Below are 22064 nucleotides of genomic sequence, written 5' to 3' on the forward strand. Positions count from 1 at the left end.
TTAACACAAGATAAATGCGAGCACCGGGACTTTAACCTTGGTGGGCTCGAGAAACCATTGTCCTCCTAACCATCCAACCACATGTTGGTTAGCACGACAAAATGTATGTGGTGACCGTGATGAGCTTATTCTGAAGTCCAGTGACCATATCGTGCTTTCGCTTCAAATACAATGACCGTAAGTGTCGCCAACAAAATACGGAGCACGCATCAAATGCAAAGTCCGTCAGTGTCATCAACAAAATATGGAGACGTATCGTGAGCTAGATACCGTTGTACTATTGTATATGCTTATTTTCTTAGTGGCTGATTGTGTGTGTGGTGTGGTGGGCACATCATTTCTAGTTGTGGTGGGTCAACATGAAGACTCATGGGTCAGTTCCATCCTGCGCACATATAGGTTGGACCGAGACGCCTTATATGAAGACCCATGTGGAGGACTCGGCGTACAACACGAAGCTACCAGAGTCGCGGAGGACTCTATCCCCACTGGTGATAAGCCGACTATATATGATTTGTAATCCTAGGCCCCCAGTATGTTACAGAAGCTTGGGGGCTAGATTGTCGATAGTATACACACACGCACAATGCCTGGTATTCACCTGTACTTTGTACACACCCCTATCACTAATATACAGTACCAGGAGTAGGCTCTTTCTTCAACTGCAAGGGTCCGAACTAGGGTAAAACTTTGCCTCGTATTACCATCCAGCCTAACAGCCAGGGATATCCTACCGAATGATATGATGAAATCATATCTGCCAACTACTAAGAGAGAGGTGTGTCTGGGGGGGCAATGTGTGCGAGAGAGGCTTAGAGATAATGTGTGTGCGGGAGACACGTAGGCACATATATGTGCGTATAGAGGGCTAGTAGAGACCGTGCGTGTGTATATATGCATGTGAGAGAAATAGTGTTTTCCAACTGAGATTAATGAAAAGAGTGGTACATAGTAGTCAGAAAGAGAGAGATAGAAACAGAGAGAGCATGTGCGTGAGACACCCTGACACCCTGAGAGAGATTGTGAGCATGTGTGAAAGAGAAATGTCGATGCATATAAAGTGTGTGCACTTATGCGTTAGATAGAGAGAGATATAACGCGTTTGTGAGAACGGGCCGAGGCATAGTGCATCTATGTGTAAAAGGCGGTTCTACGCATTAAATTAAAATATAAATGGCAATATTATTTTTGGATGAGATCATGAATTTTGCAAATTGCGTATGGATGAAAATCGGTCTATTAGACACCTATACTCTATTGAATTCTAGCATGTGCATGTGTTTATTTCATATTATCGATCCATAGAGTGAGAGCATTTTGAAATACAGGCAATCGATGCTTTTGCATTCATATATAAACATTAATTAGTGCACTCCATGTTGTTAGTGTGAAGCACTTTATACATTTTTCACTTGCATGGATACATTCCAAATTGCTAGGTACGAAATAGAATACATGTCGAATTCAACATAAAGGGGGTTTCGAAGATTCGAATTCATAGGAAGTGCATTCATCTATTTGAACCTGAGATAATGGCATTTGTAAATCAGATGTAAAAGGGGGCATCAATCTTTGTTGTGAGTTTGAACATGCTATATATATTCATATGCATATCTAACTTTTCTTTTTGCAACCAAGGAGATTATATCTGGAACCATGCATGAACTGAGGTAAGTTGCATATTTTTTAATATATACTCGTGTACAATGTATATTCAAATGTACCCCCTCCATTCCAAAATAATCGTAGCTTTAGGATTTTCAAGAGTAAAGATTTGTGAAGTTTGACAAATCCTGAAAGTTCAATTCAAGAGAACCAAAAACGTTAATGCTTCTGCTCCCAAATATTGAACGAAGCGCCAAATAGGCCTGTGGTCACCCGAAACCGCGTGAGACTAATGTTTGGTGGTAGGAAATTACTGTCCTGACTCTGGCCCGTGTAGCCTATTGGCCCGATGTCCAAAGGTCTAAACCGGGGTAGGTTTGTAACTTTACCAAGACGCCAGTCTCAACCGCCTCCGAGAAGCATTCATACGCCGTGGGCGCCTAAACACCCATGCGCTCGGCCGAAATCTATCCCGCCCACATTTGGGACACCTGAGATTACTGTCCTACCCCCAACCCGCAATATGTCCGAAATTTTAGATGGGGGCAAAGTTTGTAACTTTCCCCAAATTTCAAACAAGTGCGTCTCAAACCGAAACATTGTTCCCACTTAGTTCCCCGCTTCCCTCAGTTTCCCCGTTCATACTCCATGGGCGCCAAAACACCCTCTCCACCAGCCACGAAACCCCAGCCTCCTCCGTCCTCCACCCCATAGCAGCCAATCCACCGCCACCCTCCTCCATCACGATGTCATCGTCCAACGCAACCACAACCGCAACGCCCTCAAGGACTTAGCAGCTGAAGCCGAGGCAGAGCTGCCTCCACGACGCCGACGCCAACGTGTGTCGTACCAGAACCACTCCGACCACGCTGTCATGCGCCTCACTGCTGCCGCTCCACTATCGCAACCGTCCACCACTCCGGACCTGTCCCCACCGCCGACAAATGGCCACTGCACCACACTCAACAACTTGGCCATGGGTTCGTCCAAGGCTGCATCGTCCTCCACAACTTCTGGTTTCTGGCGAACCACAAGAAGATCGTTGGAAAAACAGAAGGAGGACACAGCACTGCCAGCAAAAAGAGGTACTCCTCTTCCCTTATTCGTGCAAATCTTACGTCTTCGCTCACACCGTATTCATCCCACGAAAGAAACTAGTTGAGCGCTTCTTACTACATCTTCTTCGTGATACTAAATGCACAAGGTTTTCTCCCTTTTACTATTTCACCTTTGTTAGAGGTCAGTAGCCCGCCTGGATTTCAATCCAGGGTCAGTTGAACTGCAATTAAAAGAAGCAGCACCCGCTTAGGCGCGCGGAGAACATAGTCCGCATGTTCCCCGGGGAAGCGGCGCATCAGTGTCTATCATAGGGGTGTGGGGCGCAGGAGTTGCTTGCGCCCGATCTGGAGGTCAGCGGGGCTTGAATGAATGGCCGGGGGGCGGTGCCAAGCACGGCGGTGCGGTATGGTAGAGGGGAGGGCACAGGCAGGGGAGGAATACTGGGCCGGTGGTCGTTGGCATTTTGAGGAAGATCGTCAATACTGACTGGCTGGAGGTAGATGAAGGTGATCTGCCCATTCTTTGTACATCGGACGATGCAGAAAAAATGGACTGACCTATTTGCTTTCAGTCGACTGTTATTTTCATAGAATCTTGTAGTAATTTGGTGTGCCGTGCATGTTGTAGAGCTATCATATGTCTCCCGTCATTTATTTCTCACCGACCTGCTATGTGCTACCTTTACACTGTACTAATTGTGCACACACTTCACCCATACTCACACTATTTTTTTTATGCATGGGTATTTCAGACTCTGACGCAGTGTTGATGAATGCAGAAAAGAAAAGACAGAAGTCGCTCTAGTGTAATTCGAAGATAAGCACTAAGCGTTTCAACGCTCTAATGGGTGCAGTGTCAGCAGTTGGAGACAGTAAACGTAGCTCTGCAGTTGATGATCTCAATTGCCACACACAACCATCCCAGGTGCTTGCTTTAACTTCGCGCTGTCAAATGTGGTTGCATGTTGCATATGGTGTCTAGCTTGTATTGCTTCCAATTTGGTTAAATTGCATCTGCTTACTTTACACATTATACCTTTGATAATGACATGCCTTCCTGTTTTTGATACATACTACATATGTCTATTAACCATGTTCGTACATCAAACTAATGCTCTTTTGTATCCCTCGTCAATCACTTATGATGAGACAGTCACCCGAGTGGGTTACTGTGAGACGCCCTACTCGTTTAAAGAGTGCAGTGTCATCCTCCCCACATGATTCTCAAGAAACAGCAAGGCTAAATGAAGATAGTCAACGTAGCTCTCTAGTTGATCACCGCAATTCCCCCACACCACCATCGCAGGTGCTTGCTCTTACTTGGCAGTGTGATATGTGGTTGCATGTTGCATATGGTGTCTACCTTGTAATGCTTCTAATTAGGGTAAATTGCATCTGCTTAGTTAACACATTATACCTGTGAATATGACATGCCTTCCTGTTTTTGGTACATACTACGTCTTTCTATTAACCATGTTCTTACATCAAACTACTTTTCTTGTGTATCCCTCATCAATCACTTCTGACGATACACCTTCAAGTTGACAGTGTAATATTGGTTGCATCTTGCATATCATTTCAAACATGTATTGCCTCTAATTTGTTGAAGTGCCACTTATAATGAGATACATCTAACTTGGTAGAGTGATTTTGGTTGGATCTTTCATATGGTGTCTAGATTGCATTGCTTCCAATTTGTTGAAATGCCTTCTGCTTAGCGTTTTTCATACATATTCCATCCTCCTACAATGTGGTTGCCATACATAAAAGTTGTGTTCGTCAGTATCATGCATCAACGAATTTGGAAGTGCGAATTTCATTCCTTTTTCTTGTGTGTTTACTTGACAAGGCAAAATCTGAAAGGACGAAGGCACGGAATGATGGTGGTCCTCTGGAGCAACCGAAACAGATGATCTCTGCAGATTCTCCTGCTACTCGTACTGCAGTGCTAGTTCCAAATCTCATCTCCCCTACTCCACAACCCAAGGTGCTTGCTCTAACATGGCAGTGTGATATCTGGTTGCATGTTGCATATGGTGCCTAGCTTGTATTGCTCCTAATTTGTTAAATTGCATCTCCTTAGCTTACACATTATACATGTGAATATGACACGCCTTCCTGTTTTTGGTACATACTACATCTGCCTATCACACCATGTTCTTACATCAAACTACTGTTCTTGTGTATCCTGCATCTATCGCTTATGATGAGACAGTCAGGCGCGTGGGTTAATATGAGACGCAATACTCTTATAAAGAATGCAATTTCATCCTCTCCACATGATTCTCAAGAAACAGCAAGCCTAAATGAAGATATTGAACGTAGCTCTGTACTTGAAGACCGCACTTCCCCTACACCACCATCACAGGTTGCTCTAACTTCGCAGTGTGATATGTGGTTGCATGTTGCATACGGTGTCTAGCTTGTAATGCTTCTAATTAGGGTAAATTGCATCTGCTTAGTTTACACACTATACCTGTGAATATGACATGCCTTCCTATTTTTGGTACACACTACATCTATGTGTTAACCTTGTTCTTACATGAAACTACCTCTCTTCTGTATCCTGCATCAATCACTTACGATGAGTCACCTTTATTCGTTGCATATTGCATATTATTTCTAGCTGTTGCCATGTATTGCTTCTAATTTGGTCAAATACATTTGTTAGGGCACCCTTTTAATTTGGCAGAGTGATATTGGTTTCATCTTTCATATGGTTTCTAGCTTGCATTGATTCTAACAAGTTCAAGCACCTTGTGCTTAGTTTACACTTTATACATCATACATGTCAATATGTCACGCCGTCCTGTTTTTCATACATATTCCATCCTCCTATCATGCGGCTGCCTTACATGAAAGTAGTGTTCGTCAGTATCATGCATCAATGAGTTCTGAAGAGCAAATTTTATTCCTTTTTCTTGTGGGTTTGACTTGACAAGGCAAAATCAAGAAAGAGGAAGGAAAAGAGTAAGGAAGGCGATGATGGTGGTCCTCTGCAGCAACGTAAACGGAGCATCTGTACCGATTCTCCTTGTACTGATAGTGCATTACAAGGTCCAAGTCTCCGCTCCCCTACTCCACCATCCAAGGTGCTTGCTCTAACTTGGCAGTGTGATATCTGGTTGCATGTTGCATATGGTGTCTAGCTCGTATTGCTCCTAATTAGTGTAAACTGCATCTGCTTAGCTTACACATGATACATGTGAATATGACACGCTTTCCTGTTTTTGGTACATACTATATCTGTCTATCACACCATGTTCTTACATGAAACTACTCTTCTTGTGTATCCTGCATCAGTCACTTATGATGGGACACCTTTAAGTTGGCAGTGTGATATTGGTTTGCGTCTTGAATATGATTTCTAGCATGTATTGCTTCTAGTTTGATGAACGCCACCTATGACGAGACAGTTTTAACTTGGCAGAGTGATATTGATTGCACCTTCCATATGGTGTCTTTGCAGTGTTTCTAATTTGTTGAAGTGCCTTCTGCTTAGTTACCACATCATAGGTGTGAATATGTCAAGCCGTCCATTTTTTCGTACATATTCCATCCTCGTATCATGACTTTGCCTTTCATCAGAGTAGTGTTCGTCAGTATCATGCATGAATGAGTTCTGAAGAGCGAATTATATTCCTTTTTCTTGTCGGTATGACCTCACAATGCAAAATCAATAAAGCTGAAGGAAATTGGCAAGGCATTGGATGATGGTGGTCCTTCCGAGCAACTGAAACGGAGGTTCTCTACAGATTCTACTCCGCCATCCTCCCAACAAGATTCGCAAGACAACGCAAGGCTAGACAGTCAACGTAGCTGTGTAGATGATGAGCACATCTCCCCTACTCCACCATCACAGGTGCTTGCTCTAACTTGGCACTATTATATGTGGTTGCATGTTGCGTATGATGTCTAGCTTGTATTGCTTCTAACTTTGTTGAATTGCATCTGCTTACTTTACACATAATGCCTGTGAATATGACATGTGTTCCTGTTTCTACATCAGACTACTGTTCTTGCATATCCCGCATCAGTCACTTATGATAAGGCACCTTTAAGTCGCCACTGTGATATTGGTTGTGTCTTGCATATGATTTCTAGCATGTACTGCTTCTAATTTGTTGAAACGCCATACAGTTTGAACTTGGCAGAGTGATATTGGTTGCATCTTTCATATGGTGTCTAGCTTGCAGTGCTTCTAATTTGTTGAAATGCCTTCTGCTTAGTTACCACATCATAGGTGTGAATATGTCACGCCATCCTGTTTTTCATACATATTCCATCCTCGCATCATGTGTTTGCCTTTCATCCGAGTAGTGTTCGTCAGTATCATGCATGAATGAGTTCTGAAGAGCGAATTTTATTCCTTTTTCTTATCGGTTTGACTTCACAATGCAAAATCATTACAGCTGAAGGAAATTAGTCCGGCAGTGGATGATGGTGGTCCTTCGGAGCAACTCAAACAGGGGGTCTCTACAGATTCTACTCCGCCATCCTCCCAACAAGATTCGCAAGACAACACAAGGCTGGACAGTCAACGTAGCTGTGTAGATGATGAGCACATCTCCCCTACTCCACCATCACAGGTGCTTGCTCTAACTTGGCACTATTATATGTGGTTGCATGTTGCGTATGATGTCTAGCTTGTATTGCTTCTAACTTGAATTGCATCTGCTTACTTTACACATAATGCCTGTGAATATGACACGTGTTCCTGTTTCTAGAACATACGTGTACATGATGAGCACATCTCCCCTACTCCACCATCACAGGTGCTTGCTCTTACTTGGAACTGTTATATGTGGTTGCGTTTTCCGTATGATGTCTAGTTTGTATTGCTTCTGATTATGTTGAATTGCATCTGCGTAGCTTACAACTTATACCTGCAACGATCACTTACCCATAAGACACATTTAACTTGGGACTGTGATGTAGGTTGCATCTTGCATTGTCTTCTAGCTTGTACTGCTTCTAATTTCTTGAAATGGCACTTACGACGAGACACTTTTTACCTGATAGAGTGATATTGGTTGCATGTTCATATGGTGCCTAGCTTTCATTTCTTCTAATTTTGTTGAAATGCCTTCCGCTTACTGTTTTTTCATACATATTCCATCCTCCTATCGTACGTGTGAATATGAAACGCTGTCTTTTTTTGTATATATTCCATCCTCCTATCCTGCGCTTGCCTTACATCAAAGTAGTGTTCGTCTGTATCATGCATCAACCAGTTATGCAGAGCTAATTTTATTCATCTTCTTGTGGTTTTGACTTCATAAGGCAATATCAGAAAATAGGAAGGAAAAGAGTAAGTTAGGGGATGTTGGTGGTCCTCCGCACCGACGCAAACAGAGACTCTCTAGATTTGCCACTGCTACTGCTAATGAAGTTGAAGTCCCAAGTCTACATGATGAGTTCATCTCCCGTACTCCACCATCGCAGGTGCTTGCTCTAAGTTGACAGTGTGATAATTGGTTTCATGTTGCATATGTTGTCTAGCCTGTATTTCTTCTATTTTGATTAAATTGCACCTGCTGAGTTTATACGTTATACATGTGCATATGACATGGCTTTCTGTGTCTAGAATACACTGCATCTATCTATCATACCATGTTCTTACATCAAAGTACTATTGTTGTGTATCCCGCATCAGTCACTCATGATTGGACGCTTTTAACCTGGCAGTTTGATAGTGGTTGCATCTTGCATTGATTTCTACGTTGTACTGCTTCTAATTTTTCGAATTGCCACTTATGACAAGACACTTTTAACTTGGCAGAGTAATATTGGTTGCATCTTTCATATGGTGTCTAGCTTGCATTACTTCTATTTTCTTGAAAATCCTTCTGCTTAGTTTGCACATCGTAGCTGTGAATATGTCATGCCGTCCTATTTTTCTTACATATTCCATCCTCATATGGTTGTCTTACATCAAAGTATTGCTTGTCTGTATCATGCATCAATGAGTTCTGAAGAGCGATTTTATTCTTTTGTGTTGTGGGTACGGCTTGACATGGCAAAGTCAAAAAAGAGCAAGGAAAATAATATAGTAGGGAGTGCTGTTACTCGTCGGGTGAAACGGAAAAGGTTCTGCCGTCGAGATTCTGCTGGTACTTATAGTGCAGTAGAAGGTCCAAGTCCACCGGCTAAATCTACAAACATAGTATCACCTGCTCCACCAGCTGCAGCATCCGCTTCAACTGTACCAGCATCTCAACGAGTTACTCGTTCGTTTGCTCTGGAACTGGCCAGTTCCCAAGCTGCCTTCACACCTAACACTACTTCCGAAGCACTGCTGACACAACAGGACTTGGCAAGATCAGATGAACCTCATGAGCATCAACACCAAGACGGTACCTGACCGAGTCAAGTTGCAGTTGCATGCTCCTTTATATGTACTCTCACAGTTTGATGTACACTAACACTTTCCATATTCGTTGTTGAACTAGCACCACGGTGCAAGCGGAAACAGACATCAGGGATAATGCTTGACAGATTAACAAAATCTAAAGGAGGAAGAATGGAGATCCATTTTGAGGCAGGTTTAAAAAGGCCACGTGATGCTACAGAGTCAGCCAAGTTAGTATCAGAGGCAGCCGTTGCCGTTAGGTGTCATGCACGTATCCTCCCAACGTGGATCCAGTACAGGAATGAGAAAGACAATACCCAGTTTAACACCTTCCTTGACCATTTATCCGTAAGTAATGTTATTCATCGCAATTAGTAATATTGTCTTGCTCTGTCCCATACTTTCTAGCTTCCTCCTAATAAGACTCACATTCTTTTTTCAACAGATGAGGTTCAAGTTGGATCCGAAAGATGATGCAACTAAACAAGCATGCACTCATGTTTTTCAGTCTGCTCTGCGACAGTATCGGTACCACCTTAGAAAATCTCACTTTGAAGGCAAGGCTAACAATGAAATCGCCCAAACATCTCCAGTGGAATATATTATAGATGAAGACTGGACAGCCCTCGTTAAACACTGGTCTGATCCAAAGTATCAGGTAGGCTATATGTATTTGATCAGACCACATATTGAACTTGTATTTATGTATGTGCCTTACAAGTGTATCTTCTTCTAGGCTAACTGTTTGAAGAACAAAATCAATTGTTCTAAAGTGAAATTCCAACAGACAACAGGATCTCGTAGCTATATTGCACACTGCGGGGCTCTTGTAAATAGCTGCTACTTCCTTCTTTTTTTGTGCCATATTATCATATCTATATTGACTTGTTCCAAATACAGAGGAAAGCCCATGCGGACCAAAAAGAACCTGAACCGAATGTAGTGCAAATCTTCAAGGATTGCCACACCAGCAAGATGAAGGGCATGAGCACACTAGTTCAAGCCACTGTTGTAAGTCCTTACTCCTCCTGCCTTGAACTGATTGGTACTCTGATGTGTTCATTTAACTACTTGGTTTGCAGCCAATGTCAGTTACTCTGTTCACTTTTATACACAGTTGTCTTAACGTATCATTTCACCTTACATGGTTTAAAAGAGATGAAGGATATTCTTTTGGTCTTGATCTGTAATCTAGTTGTTATGTTCACATGCACACATAATGATAAAATAGCATGTTTGTTTTATATCTGTTTGCCCATGATATGAATGATGTCATACTATGTTCATCCTACTTTAAACCATGTCTCTTTATCCTTAGATGTCAACGAATGTGAGGAAATGGACAATACAGTAGGCATGCTACATGGACATATGTTCTGAAAGTGATTTTATTATGTAGTTGGCACTACAATACATGCTAATGTATTACAGTAGTTCACCAAAATAAGTTATGTATAAACGTTTAACCTACTTTGTTTGTTTTTGTCTCATTAGTAACTTATCTAGTACACTAATCTACAAGTTCAAACTTTTAGGAAGCTATGGAACAAATGATTGAACAACCACAACCACCTGAAGGTGACGAGGCTACCACAGGCACAATGTCACCTCTTGCTGCAGTGCGTCAGTATCTCTCCACTAACAGTGCAAAAAGCACCTTCCTGCGTAATTCTGGGTTGGTTGTCAAGGTAACCTCTTCCAAATCGCCTACTGAACAAAATCTTCCTGCTAGAAAGAGTGATATATCTGTGCTCTAGACACAAGTCCAATCCCTAATGGACATCGTTTCAGAAACAAAAATAGTGGTTGACAAATGTCGTCAAGATATGAATGGTTTTGAAACCAGACTATCAAACATTCGCTTCGTTGTTCAAGAGAAATGGCGGAAAAAAGGTGGAGATCGTGCTGCTCCATCAGATTCTACAGCCTGAAACATTAGCACTCAGGTTAAATGATCTATGCTTCTATACATCTGATGGTGTTTTTATATGGAAGGATTGTAAACTCTATGCCAACAGGCCTTTTGTTGTATGGTTGGAATTTATTTTGTTGTGATACAACATTTATGATGTTGCCACAGGCTGCAGTAATTACGATGCTATGTTTGTATAGTGTAGGTTTATCTTAGTAATGTATTCGGCCGAAAGCTTCGTAGGAGCCCAACATGCCAACATTCGTCGGGCCCATTCCAATTGGGCTAGAAATGATTATGGGCCGAAATTGGCATGTAGCCCACTAAAAATATCTGGGCCTAAATCAGCATAAGCTTTCATATTTTTCTGGTAGGCCTGTGCCCATAGTGGGCCTTTAACAGGCCTAAACATAATTTGGGCCCTCAGTAAAAATATGCCGTTTACAGGTGTAAATATCTCGAACCCATAAAAAACATGGGCCTTTAATAGACCGAAAGTGAGATGGGCCCTGATTGTGCCAAATAACCCACTGGTCTTAGCAGGCCAAAATGGTGGCCCATTTACGATGCGGATCTTTGACAGCCGAAATTCGGAAGGGTCGTAAATGTGCCGACCTAATACACGGGCCTTTAACAGGTCGGAACTTTGGTCGAGCTAGATATCGTCATTTATATACGGGCCATTAATGGGCCCGATATGACGTTGGGCCACATATGGCCCATGGTTTTCGTCCGGCGTTAACAGGCCGAAAATGACAACAGGCCGAAAGTGGCCCAAATCTATAGTGGGCCTCTAACAGGCCAAATGTCAGACATGGTCTCCAAATCCTTCACGGTCATTTATGGGCCGAAAGTTTTGATGGCCTGTAAATGGTCCCAAATGAAGCAGGACCTTTAACAGGCCGGAAATACACCAGGCTGTAATTTGGCCCAATTACTTAGCAGCCTGTTAACGGGCCAGAAGTGACCATGGGCCGCGTTGATGAAAAGTTTAGGACAGACCGTTGATGGGCCGATTTGATAGAGAATGTTGGGCCTTTAGCTGGGCCGGCCCATTATGGTCTGCAGAATCTTGTGGGCCTTTAGCTGGGCCGGCCCATTGTGGTCCGCAAAATCTTGTGGGTCTTTAGCTGGGCCGGCCCACTATGGTCTGCAAAATCGTGTGGGCCTTTAGCTGGGCCGGCCCATTATGGTCCGCTAAATTTTGTGGGCCTTTAGCTGGGACGGCCCATTATGGTATGCAAAATCTTGTGGGCATTTAGCTGGGCCGGCCCATTATGGTCTGCTAAATCTTATGGGCCTTCGGTTGGGCCGGCCCATTTAAACTTTATGGGCCACTTTTGGGCTGGTCCACATGTCAACATATCATAGGCCCATCTCGACCATTGGATGAGTGACACCTGTGCCAACGCGGAGCTGACGCATGGATCCGTCAGCCATTGAGAATTTTACACATGGAAAATCGGCATTGGTCGTGGCTGTTAGCGGGTTATCGGATCCAAAAACAGACCCGATAGGTTAACGGTGGTTAACAGCGTCCCGTTACGGTGGATGCCACGTGTCGGTCACCCTTGATGAAAGCACTTCTGTGACACGCGACTTATCATCATGGAAGTGGACACTTCCGTGATGATAATTTTGGTAATGTCATGGAACACTTCTACGACAGCACAGGTATGACTATCTTGATTCTGTCATAAAATTGTCATGGGTATACATGCATGACAGAAAACGCGACCTACTGTGACAAACACGTATCATCATGGAAGTGTATTTTTTTGTAGTGGCACCTAATGCAGGTCAGCCAAACCATCTTATGTTGCTGCATATTTCATTTCACATGGAACAGAAAATTGTTTGAGAATACAGCGATGAGGGTACCGATGGTGAAGCCAGCGGCTATCTTCTTGGACAAAGGTACATCCCCAACATGGCACCAACATAGAAGGATTTGACCTGAAGGTCGTCAGGCACAACAATCCGGGTCAAGTTCATTATTGCGTACCACAACCACTACTCATGCAATGCAATACCATACATATAAATGGGGAAGGGGGTAAAGGGAGGGAAGGGAAACTTACAGGCTCATAGAGACCGCCGTAGATGCACTGGCGATGGAGGCCAGGGCTGATGCCCTTCCAGAGCGTGGCAGCGCCTTCCTCCTTGGCGATGGTGGCGGTGGTGCCAAGCAGGCCACGGTACTTGGGACAAGCAAGATCCCTGGTGATGACCCTCTTCTGCAGCTGTAGCCTGACCTTGGCCGTGTCAAGGGGTATACTGGATGCTGATGTACTTTGCCATGTGCGCCAGATTGGCACACCTTGCCGAGGCATAGGGGAATAAGAGAGGGAAGTAGAAGATGGCGATGGGTTTGGGATCTTGGGACGATTGAAGATGCAGAGTCCGAGGCCGCGAGCAGGGATGGAGCCGAAGGCGGCGGCGGCGATAACCCTAGCCGGGAAGGAGAAAACAAGGGCAAGGAGGAAAAAGGTCGTGGCCGGAGGCACCTTGCCTGGGCTGTCTTCGCCGCCCTGGCCCCTCTCCGCTCGCGACCTGTCACGCTGGTTCCGGCATGGCCCGCCGACTCTGCTCTACTTGGCCCATGAGAGCTGCCCCATCCCCTTCGCGGCATGCTGATCTGGTCTGCCGCCATCGGCCGCTGCTGCTCCTCGATGAGCCTGTCTGTCACCGCTACTCCTCCTGTGGCCTAATCTCTCCTGGAGCGTTTTCCTCTTTGGTAGAGAGAAGGAGGGAGACGTGGGTGAGGAGGAGAATGACTGGTTTTGTGCGGGGCGAGGCAACTGCGAAGCTTCCTCCAAATTTCGTCTCGCTCCCTTATTTTAATTGGCGCCGATATGGGCCAGTAGCACCAAACAAGCAAGAGCCAATCAAAAACGAGCGAGGAGGAGGAGGAGGAGGAGCGACTGAACAGTGCATCTGCCTACATGGACATCACGAGAATGCGCCCTTCATGCGACTGTTAATGGGTTTTATTACTAGGGGTTGGGGTGCCACCTGGTGGCGCCTCTTGAGCGGAAGCTGGGCGGTGCCAGGTTGGGCACGCCCCGAGATCCGATGCGCCAAGTGTCTTCCAGACATTCGTCATTGTTGCCATGCCATTTGCTTGCGTGTTGCATCTTGACATCTCATCATGTGCATTGCATCATCATGTTTTTCAAAACTTGCATCCGGACTCTTTCTCTGTGGTCCATTTCGTCATCCAACACTCCCACATGCATCCACGGCACCCCTCTTATCTTGTTTTCTGAGCCACAGAAAAACTTTCTCAGAATGGGCCAAGATTTTCCGAGTGGCCTTGGTATATCACCGGTAGACCGCCTGTCAAATTTTGTTCCATTTGGAGGTCGTTTGATGCCCCAACGGCTAACCGAGTTAACCGAAACCCCTCTCTCTTTGCAGCCCAGCACCTCTTCACAACAGCCCAATAGCCCATCCAAACCACTCCATGGTCTCCGCCATTGGATCACGATCATGTGGGTGAAAACCGCACCTCATTTGGACTCTCCTAGCTCCCTCTACCTATAAAAAGGCTCCTCCCCCTCCATTTTCTGGTAAAACCCTAGCCTCCTCTTCCTCCGCGCTGCCGGATGCGTTCCCCCCACCGCCGGACATGTCCGCCTCCGCCTCTGCAGTCAATCCTGTGCCGCCACATCACGGCCGGCGGCCCCCTCTCTCTCCTCTGCGCCGCCGGCCCGTAGAGCCCATCCCAGACCGACGCGGGCCCGGATCTCACCGCCGCCCGGCCCGCTCTGCCCCGCCGCCTCACGCCCAGCGCCGCCCGCACGCCACCGCTCTGCGTCGCGCCGCGCTCCTCCCCTCGTTGCCCCGCTCCTCCCTCCGGTGCTGCCCTCCACCGCTCGTTCTCCGCTGCCGGCCGCCGCCAGGATCTCGCCGCGCCGCCCGAAATCGCCGTTCGGCGCCGCTCCACCTCTGGCTCCAATCGCCGCGCCCCGACCGGAGCCCATCGTCGGCGCCCTCCCCCGCGGTCCTCGTTGCTAGATCGGGCCTCGCCATCGACCTCGCCGGTGCCTTGGTTCACGTGCCGTGAACGAACCTTAGATCTCGCGGGGTAAAATATCTCTTTGTCCCAAAATCCTCATATTTTGTTGCCTTGTTCGTCATGTCATATCTCCATGCTCATAATCTATTTTGCGTGCATGATATGTCGAACTGTTCATCTCTTGATGCTCTACATGATAGTTGCATTTGCATTCATGTTGTTGTTCATATTGATGCTTTAATCTTCGTTGCAAAACTGCTAAGTGATATAAACTGCTGGAATCTGCTGATTGTTAACATCATATGCATCTTGTGAGTGGTGTAACTTTGTACCTGTTGATCCTATGATGATGATCTTGATATGAAAATGTTCTGCTCTTCATGCTCTACAAGTTGGTTGCTGTTGCATTCATGTTAGGGTGCATCTTGACATATTGATCCCTGTTGCAAAGTACATGTTGTTGTTAACTGCTGAAAAATGCTATAACTTGTCTATTCGTCATTTTTATATCTTTTTGTGTGATTTTCTTTTGAGCATAATGTCTACATGTTTTAGGAGCATATGTAATTCATATTTACAGTGGTGCAATCCATGTATGTTGATATGCCCTGTAGTGAGTGCATCAAGCTTGTGAAGTGGGCTACTTGCTGTTAATGTGCTGTCAAGCATGTTTCTGTCATATTATGTTGCCATGTTTTCTTGATGCTACCAATAAATACATGCATAATCTGGAGATGCTTAGTCGATATGTTTGGTTGTCCTTGTTATGATCTATCCTGTCATGCCTTTCGATGCCTCATATATGCCATGTAGCATATGTTTTCATTGCCATGAACATGCCTTCATGTTGTTCCAGTTTTTTCTATTAACTTCGTGATGCCATGTCGTGAGCTTGGTATTAGTTAATCTATGCCTCTTTTGGAGATGCTCCAGTTACATGTTTTGAAGTATGCTATGAGTAATTTGTTCACATGCCATGGTTGTTAATTTTGGTTATCATATGCCTCTGTTCCATGCTTGCAAACATGCTATGCTGATGTTGTTGTTTTACACTTGCTGAGACTGTTCCAACATTCAATCTTGCCATGTTGGTTCCCACTAATCCATGAGCCATATGTATATGATGTCATGATGTTATTTGCTCTTTGTTATGTGTACTTTGATGCCATGCCCTTGGTTGTGTTCGATGAGAATTTTGCACTACAATACGAAAATAAGGAAGGAGGATAATTTTAAAATAAAAGTTGTCTAAATGGTGATTTGAACCAATATTATTTAGTTGTACACATGGAGCAAGAAGTGCCTACGTGTACGTGCCTGTATTGCATGTGCATGGCACCTGTATTGCATGTGTGTATGAACTATTCCTTGCCCAATGTAATTGTTAATGGGCTAATGGGGGCTAATTAAAATTAGCCCAGAGCATGCATGTGCGTAGAGCTAGTACACATGTGTTCGAGTATTTACGGCCGGCCGGCAAGCGCGCGTGTATACTTCTCCCAATACCCGCATAAATATGTACTTGAAATACGTGAAAGCTCGCGTTGCATTGGGTCCAATATGCACTTACACACGTACTGGGCTGAGATTTTGGCTAGTAACACTTTGATGAGCACGTACAAGGTTTGATTTGGCAAGTAAAGATTAATTCGGAATAAAACCTTACGGCTGAGGAGGGATTCTAGAAGCACCGTCGTTGCCAAAGGAAATACCATCTACTGCAATTACTGCTCAGATTCTCGTATGGTATGCATGAGTATGGCTTTCCTTTCTTTGCGCTGGCATGTATGTCAAGAAGATCAACGAACAAAGTAAGCATCAAAGAGATTAAACAAGGAAAGAATGGTAAAGAAGATGGGGACGGCCGGAGGCTACGTGAGTACCCAGCCTCCTCGTGCCTATATAAACACAAGCCTGCAGGCAGGGAAGGCAGCGAGGCAACACAAACGAAGAGAAGACCAGGGCTCACGGACAGAGCCAGATCGCACCCAGCCAGGGAGCAGGAGAAAAACGCCCAGGAGGTGACGCTCCCGTGGCGGCGGCGTTGAGAACGGGATGGACATCCCACACAGCAAGAGATGACGTCTGCAGTCAGCACGCCCTCATCTTTTTGTTTGTTTCTTTGTCTTAATGTTTTATCAGGTTTTGCTGGAGACACACGCAGCTGTGGTGGCACTAGGGGAGACCGGAGAAAGAGAAGGAGACGCGCCCGTGGCAGCGGTGTCCAGAGAACCCACGCAGCACTAGGAGCAAAAACGCACGCAGCCATGAACACATATCAGGCACCCAGCAAATACCATGGCGGAGTTGCAACGCTGGAGAGCATGCACCAGCTGGGTTGAAAAGGTGGTCGCCAACGCGCCCACAGTGGCGCCGTGCTCGCCGGGCATCATGCATGCTGCTTGGCTCTATCCGGTGGTGGTCATGACGAGGCGGAGCAGCGTGCACTAAACAACAGCTTATCTCAGGCCAGATACATATATCTATCCCTTCCCTCTATGTATTTGCAAGATACACACAGCCGAGAAGAAATCATGTGGCGGACCCAGAAAGGAGTTATCCGCACCCGGCTGGAGGCGGCAGACCATGCAGCCAGCCCAAAGGACCCCAGGATTCCAGAGGGAGTGCGCGGGCACCCTCGCACACACGGACGCATGCTTGCTAGAACAAGAAGGAGGTCATCACCCACTACTTGAACACCGTGTCACGGAGGATGGCGATACGGAGCTCGTCGGGACAACGCCCGTCATCTTTGTCATCAAACAGGCGCCATGGAGGACGAGGCGTGGAGCTCGTGGGGATGCCGTCGAGTGTCGTGGAGAAGGCGACACGGAGATCACTAGGACGACACACGTTGTCTTCTTCATCAAGCCGGTACCATGGAGGACGGAGGAGCAGAGCTTGCGAGGATGTCGTCGCGTGCCATGGAGAATGGCAACGCTGAGATTGCTAGGACGACCCCCATCATCTTCTTCATCAAGCCGATGCCATGGAAGATGGAGGAGCGGAGCTCGCGAGGATGTCGCTGCCATGCCATAGTGGATGGGGACACGAAGCTCGCTAGGATGATGCCCATCATCTTCTTCATCAAACCGGTGCCATGGAGGACGAGGCGTGGAGCTCGCGAGGATGTCGTTGCCGTGTCACGAAGGATGGCGATATAGAGCTCGCCAGGACAACGCCCGTCATCTTTGTCATCAAATAGGTGCCATGGAGGATGGAGGTGTGGAGCTCCCGAGGATGTCGTCGCCGTGCCGCGGAGGATGGCGATACGGAGCCCACCAAAACAACGCCCATAATCAACATCATCAAGTCGATGCCGCGTAGGATAGAGGCATAGAGCTGGAAGAACAACACCACGATGTCTACCTCGTCAAGATGGAACCCACAACCCGGAGCCCATAAAGATGACACAGGGCCCCGGTGCTACCCGCAACACGGAGCCCATGATAGAAGAATATTGTGGTACGCGATGACACGTCTTCACCGACCCTTACCACGATCCTGCGATGTGTTTCCTTTGTCTTGGAGGACCACCGAATACGGCGTCCAGCCTAGACGAGGTGCACTCCTCATGGCATAGAGGTCTCGGCGTATAGGCAACATGCTCCTTGTCATAGCAGACCACCGAATACAATGTCTAGCTACGAAGGGGCATCAACCACGCCCTTCCATGATGCCACCTTTCTTCAGCATCACGATGCTTTGCCCTTGTCTTGGTGGACCACCGAATACGGCATCCAGACAAGACGAGGTGCAACCTTCATTGCACCAGGCATCGTTTGTCGTATAGGTGGCGTGATCCTTATCTTAGCAGACTACCGAATACGATGTCTTGCTGAGACGGGGCATCAACCATGCCCCTCCATGATGTTGCCTTTCTTCGGCCCCGCGGCGTTATCCTTGTTTTGGCAGACCACCGAATACAGCGTCTAGCCAAGACGAGACATCCACCATGCCCCCCTAAGATGTTACCTTCTACTGTCTTGTGAGGCGGAGTCTTTGTCTTTACAGACAATCGTAACCATGGCGTCTAGTCGAGACGAGGAACCAACCACACCGGCAATGCCGATGCAAGCGGCCGTTGGTTTTACACCGATGACGGTCTCCACAAAAGAATACTCCCGCGAGGCAACTGTTGGTGTCAAAACCGGCGGATCTTGGGTAGGGGGTCCCAAACTGTGCGTCTAAGGCTAATGGTAACAGGAGGCAGGGGACACAATGTTTACCCAGGTTCGGGCCCTCTAGATGGAGGTAATACCCTACTTCCAGCTTGATTGATCTTGATGATATGAGTATTACAAGAGTTGATCTACCACGAGATCATAGAGGATAAACCCTAGAGGCTAGCCTATGATTATGATTGTTCTTGCCCTACGGACTAAACCATCCGGTTTATATAGACACTAGAGGGGGCTAGGGTTACACAGAGTCGGTTACAGAGAAGGAGATCTACATATCCGAACTGCCAAGCTTGCCTTCCACGCAAAGGAGAGTCCCACCCAGACACGGGATGAAGTCTTCAATCTTGTATCTTCATAGTCCAACAGTCCGGCCAAAGTATATAGTCCGGCTGTCCGAGGACCCCTTAATCCAGGACTCCCTCAGTAGCCCCTGAACCAGGCTTCAATGACGATGAGTCCGGTGCGTAGATTGTCTTCGGCATTGCAAGGCGGGTTCCTTCTCCGAATACTCAATAGAAGATCTTAAATATGAGGATCATGTCCAGCTCTGCAAAACAAATTCCACATACCACCGTAGAGAGCACAATATTTCACTAACCTAATCTGCTGACAACTTTTCATGGCATGACATCACGCCAGGGCCCGATCATTATGCAAACCATTTTTCTCAATATGCCACCGCACATATCGCGAGGTGGTTTTATCGGCACGTCTTGTCGAAACAGAGATCATGTCCCCTTATCACGGGATTCTCATCAATACGGGTGTGGGTAACCCAACCGCACCATCAACGCGGCGCTTGGTGAATAAGTGAGTTTATCAGGCAAGTGGGGATGCGCAGGATCCCTGCTGCCTTTATAAGGGAATAAGGACTCCTATTTTCACCCACGCCTTCTTCTTCCTCTGCTCATCCATTCCCCCTCGCTCGAGCCCTAGCGCCCAAGCGTTCGTCTTCTCCGCCCAAAAAGGTCTTCCGAAAATGTCCGGATCCGGAGCAGGAGGCAAGTGGATGGCCTCTACCGTCTGGGAGAAAGATATCAAAAAGCTTCGGGAGGCCGGGTATCTAGCCAAGAAAATCGGCCACCGTCTTCCAACGGCGGGACAGATTGTCCCTACTCCGGAACCCCATGAGAGGGTTGTATTCCTCCCTCATTTTGTCCGCGGATTAGGGTTTCCCCTCCACCCATTTGTTTGCGGCATCATGTATTATTACGGGATCGATTTTCACGATCTATCCCCCAATTACTTCCTCAACATCTCGACATTCATCGTCGTGTGCGAGGCCTTTCTCCGCATCTCGCCACACTTTGGCTTATGGCTGAAGATCTTTAATGTGAAGCCCAAGGTAGTGAGCGGCGAGCACGCCGAGTGCGGAGACGCCATGGTGAGCAAGATGCCCAATGTCACATGGCCAACAGGTACTTTCAATGATTCCGTCAAGGAGTGGCACCAGCAGTGGTTTTACATCACTGAGCCGCGCGGCATGGAATGGGCCGCTGCCCCCGAATTGCGATCCGGAGCCCCTCTGCGGCTTACGTCCTGGCCCAAGAAGGGCCTGAACTAGTCTTCGTCCGATGAACTGTCGGTGCTCCAGACGCACGTCAAGGATATGGAAGACAAGAATATCAAACTTGTCAATGTAGTCCAGGTGATGTTAGTTCGCCGGATTTTTCCTTGTCAACACCGGGCTTGCAATTTATGGGAATTTGACCCGGCCAAGCACCAGACCTTACTGGAGCTCTTTGGCTCCTCGCACAAGCACATCTGGAAGGTGCTTTTTAAGTCCGGCGAATCATGGCTGGACTCCGCCGAGGACCGCGGGTACCAACTGTCCCACCCTGCAAGTTCGGTAAGTCACTGTTATGTTGGCAATTCGTATGTTTTATTCGCATATCCTGAGGAAAATGCTTAATATGTTTTCCACAACTCTCCTAGGGCTAGACGAAGAAGGCAGGGAGGATCTATTGTCCGGTCCCACTGCTAGAAGAATCAGCCGGCCCACTTCCGACAAAGATGCTAGTCCCGGCGCCTTACAAGGCACCGAAGAAGAACGCTGGGAAGGAGGCCAAGAAGACCAGGGCGGCCTCCGTCGCTGCGGCGCCTCGGACACAAAATCTGAAGACTCCAATGCCCGTTCTTCCTCCGAGGAGGGCGAAGAGGAGGAGGAAGACGAATCCCCGGCAGGGGGAAGAAAGAAAAGGACGGCCTCCACATCCTTGGAGGCCGAATCGCCTAAGAGGGGGAAAACTCCTCTTCTAAAGGAGTCCACCACCGCTGCCAACAGCAGCCCGGAGTGGGATCCCAGGGCCCAGCCCCTAGTGAACTCATAAGTATATAAAATCCGAACACGCTTATGCATCCAGGCTCATCATGGCATAATATTGTAATCTGAGCCATACTTCTTTTGCAGTCCGGCGAGGTCCCGCACCGAACAATCCTCGTCGGAGGATTTGCTGGGTTGGGATGCTATGGAGAGCGGGACACCCCCGAAGGCCCCTTCCCCCAAACATGTGGATGACACCGAGGTTTCGTCCCAGGAGGACCCAGCCCAAGGAGGGGGGAGATCGTAAAGGCGGCGCCAGGAGGTAAAACTTCAGGGGTCGGACACATGGGAGAGAAGGCTCCCATGGACGTCGACGGCGGGGGCGATCTTGAATTCGGCCCCCAGCCGGACGCGATCCCGGAGACCCATATGGCTCCAGAATCAGGTAGGCAGCCTCCCTCGGTTGGAGGGGGTATGCCTGTTCCACCGGCAACCTCTGTCAACCAGAGGTGTCGGATACTTTATCGATGGTGCTAAAAAGTGCCTCCATCATCGATGAACACCGTGCCCTTATGGGTGCAGTGATTGAGAAGATTCAGTCCACTGAGAGTGGAATGAATGAAGCCTGTATCGGCCTTATAAGAGGCTTTGAGGTATGTTTTATGAGGT

At 46.9% G+C, this 22064-nt stretch overlaps 1 pseudogene; it reads right to left on the bottom strand.

The window, feature by feature from the left end:
* Positions 1-13260, bottom strand: part of LOC123090077 (mitochondrial uncoupling protein 1-like) — a 43533-nt pseudogene extending 30273 nt beyond the window's left edge.
* Positions 13261-22064: the final 8804 nt, after the last annotated feature.

Source organism: Triticum aestivum, chromosome 4B (genome assembly GCF_018294505.1).
Source record: "Triticum aestivum cultivar Chinese Spring chromosome 4B, IWGSC CS RefSeq v2.1, whole genome shotgun sequence".
Classification (NCBI taxonomy): domain Eukaryota; kingdom Viridiplantae; phylum Streptophyta; class Magnoliopsida; order Poales; family Poaceae; genus Triticum; species Triticum aestivum.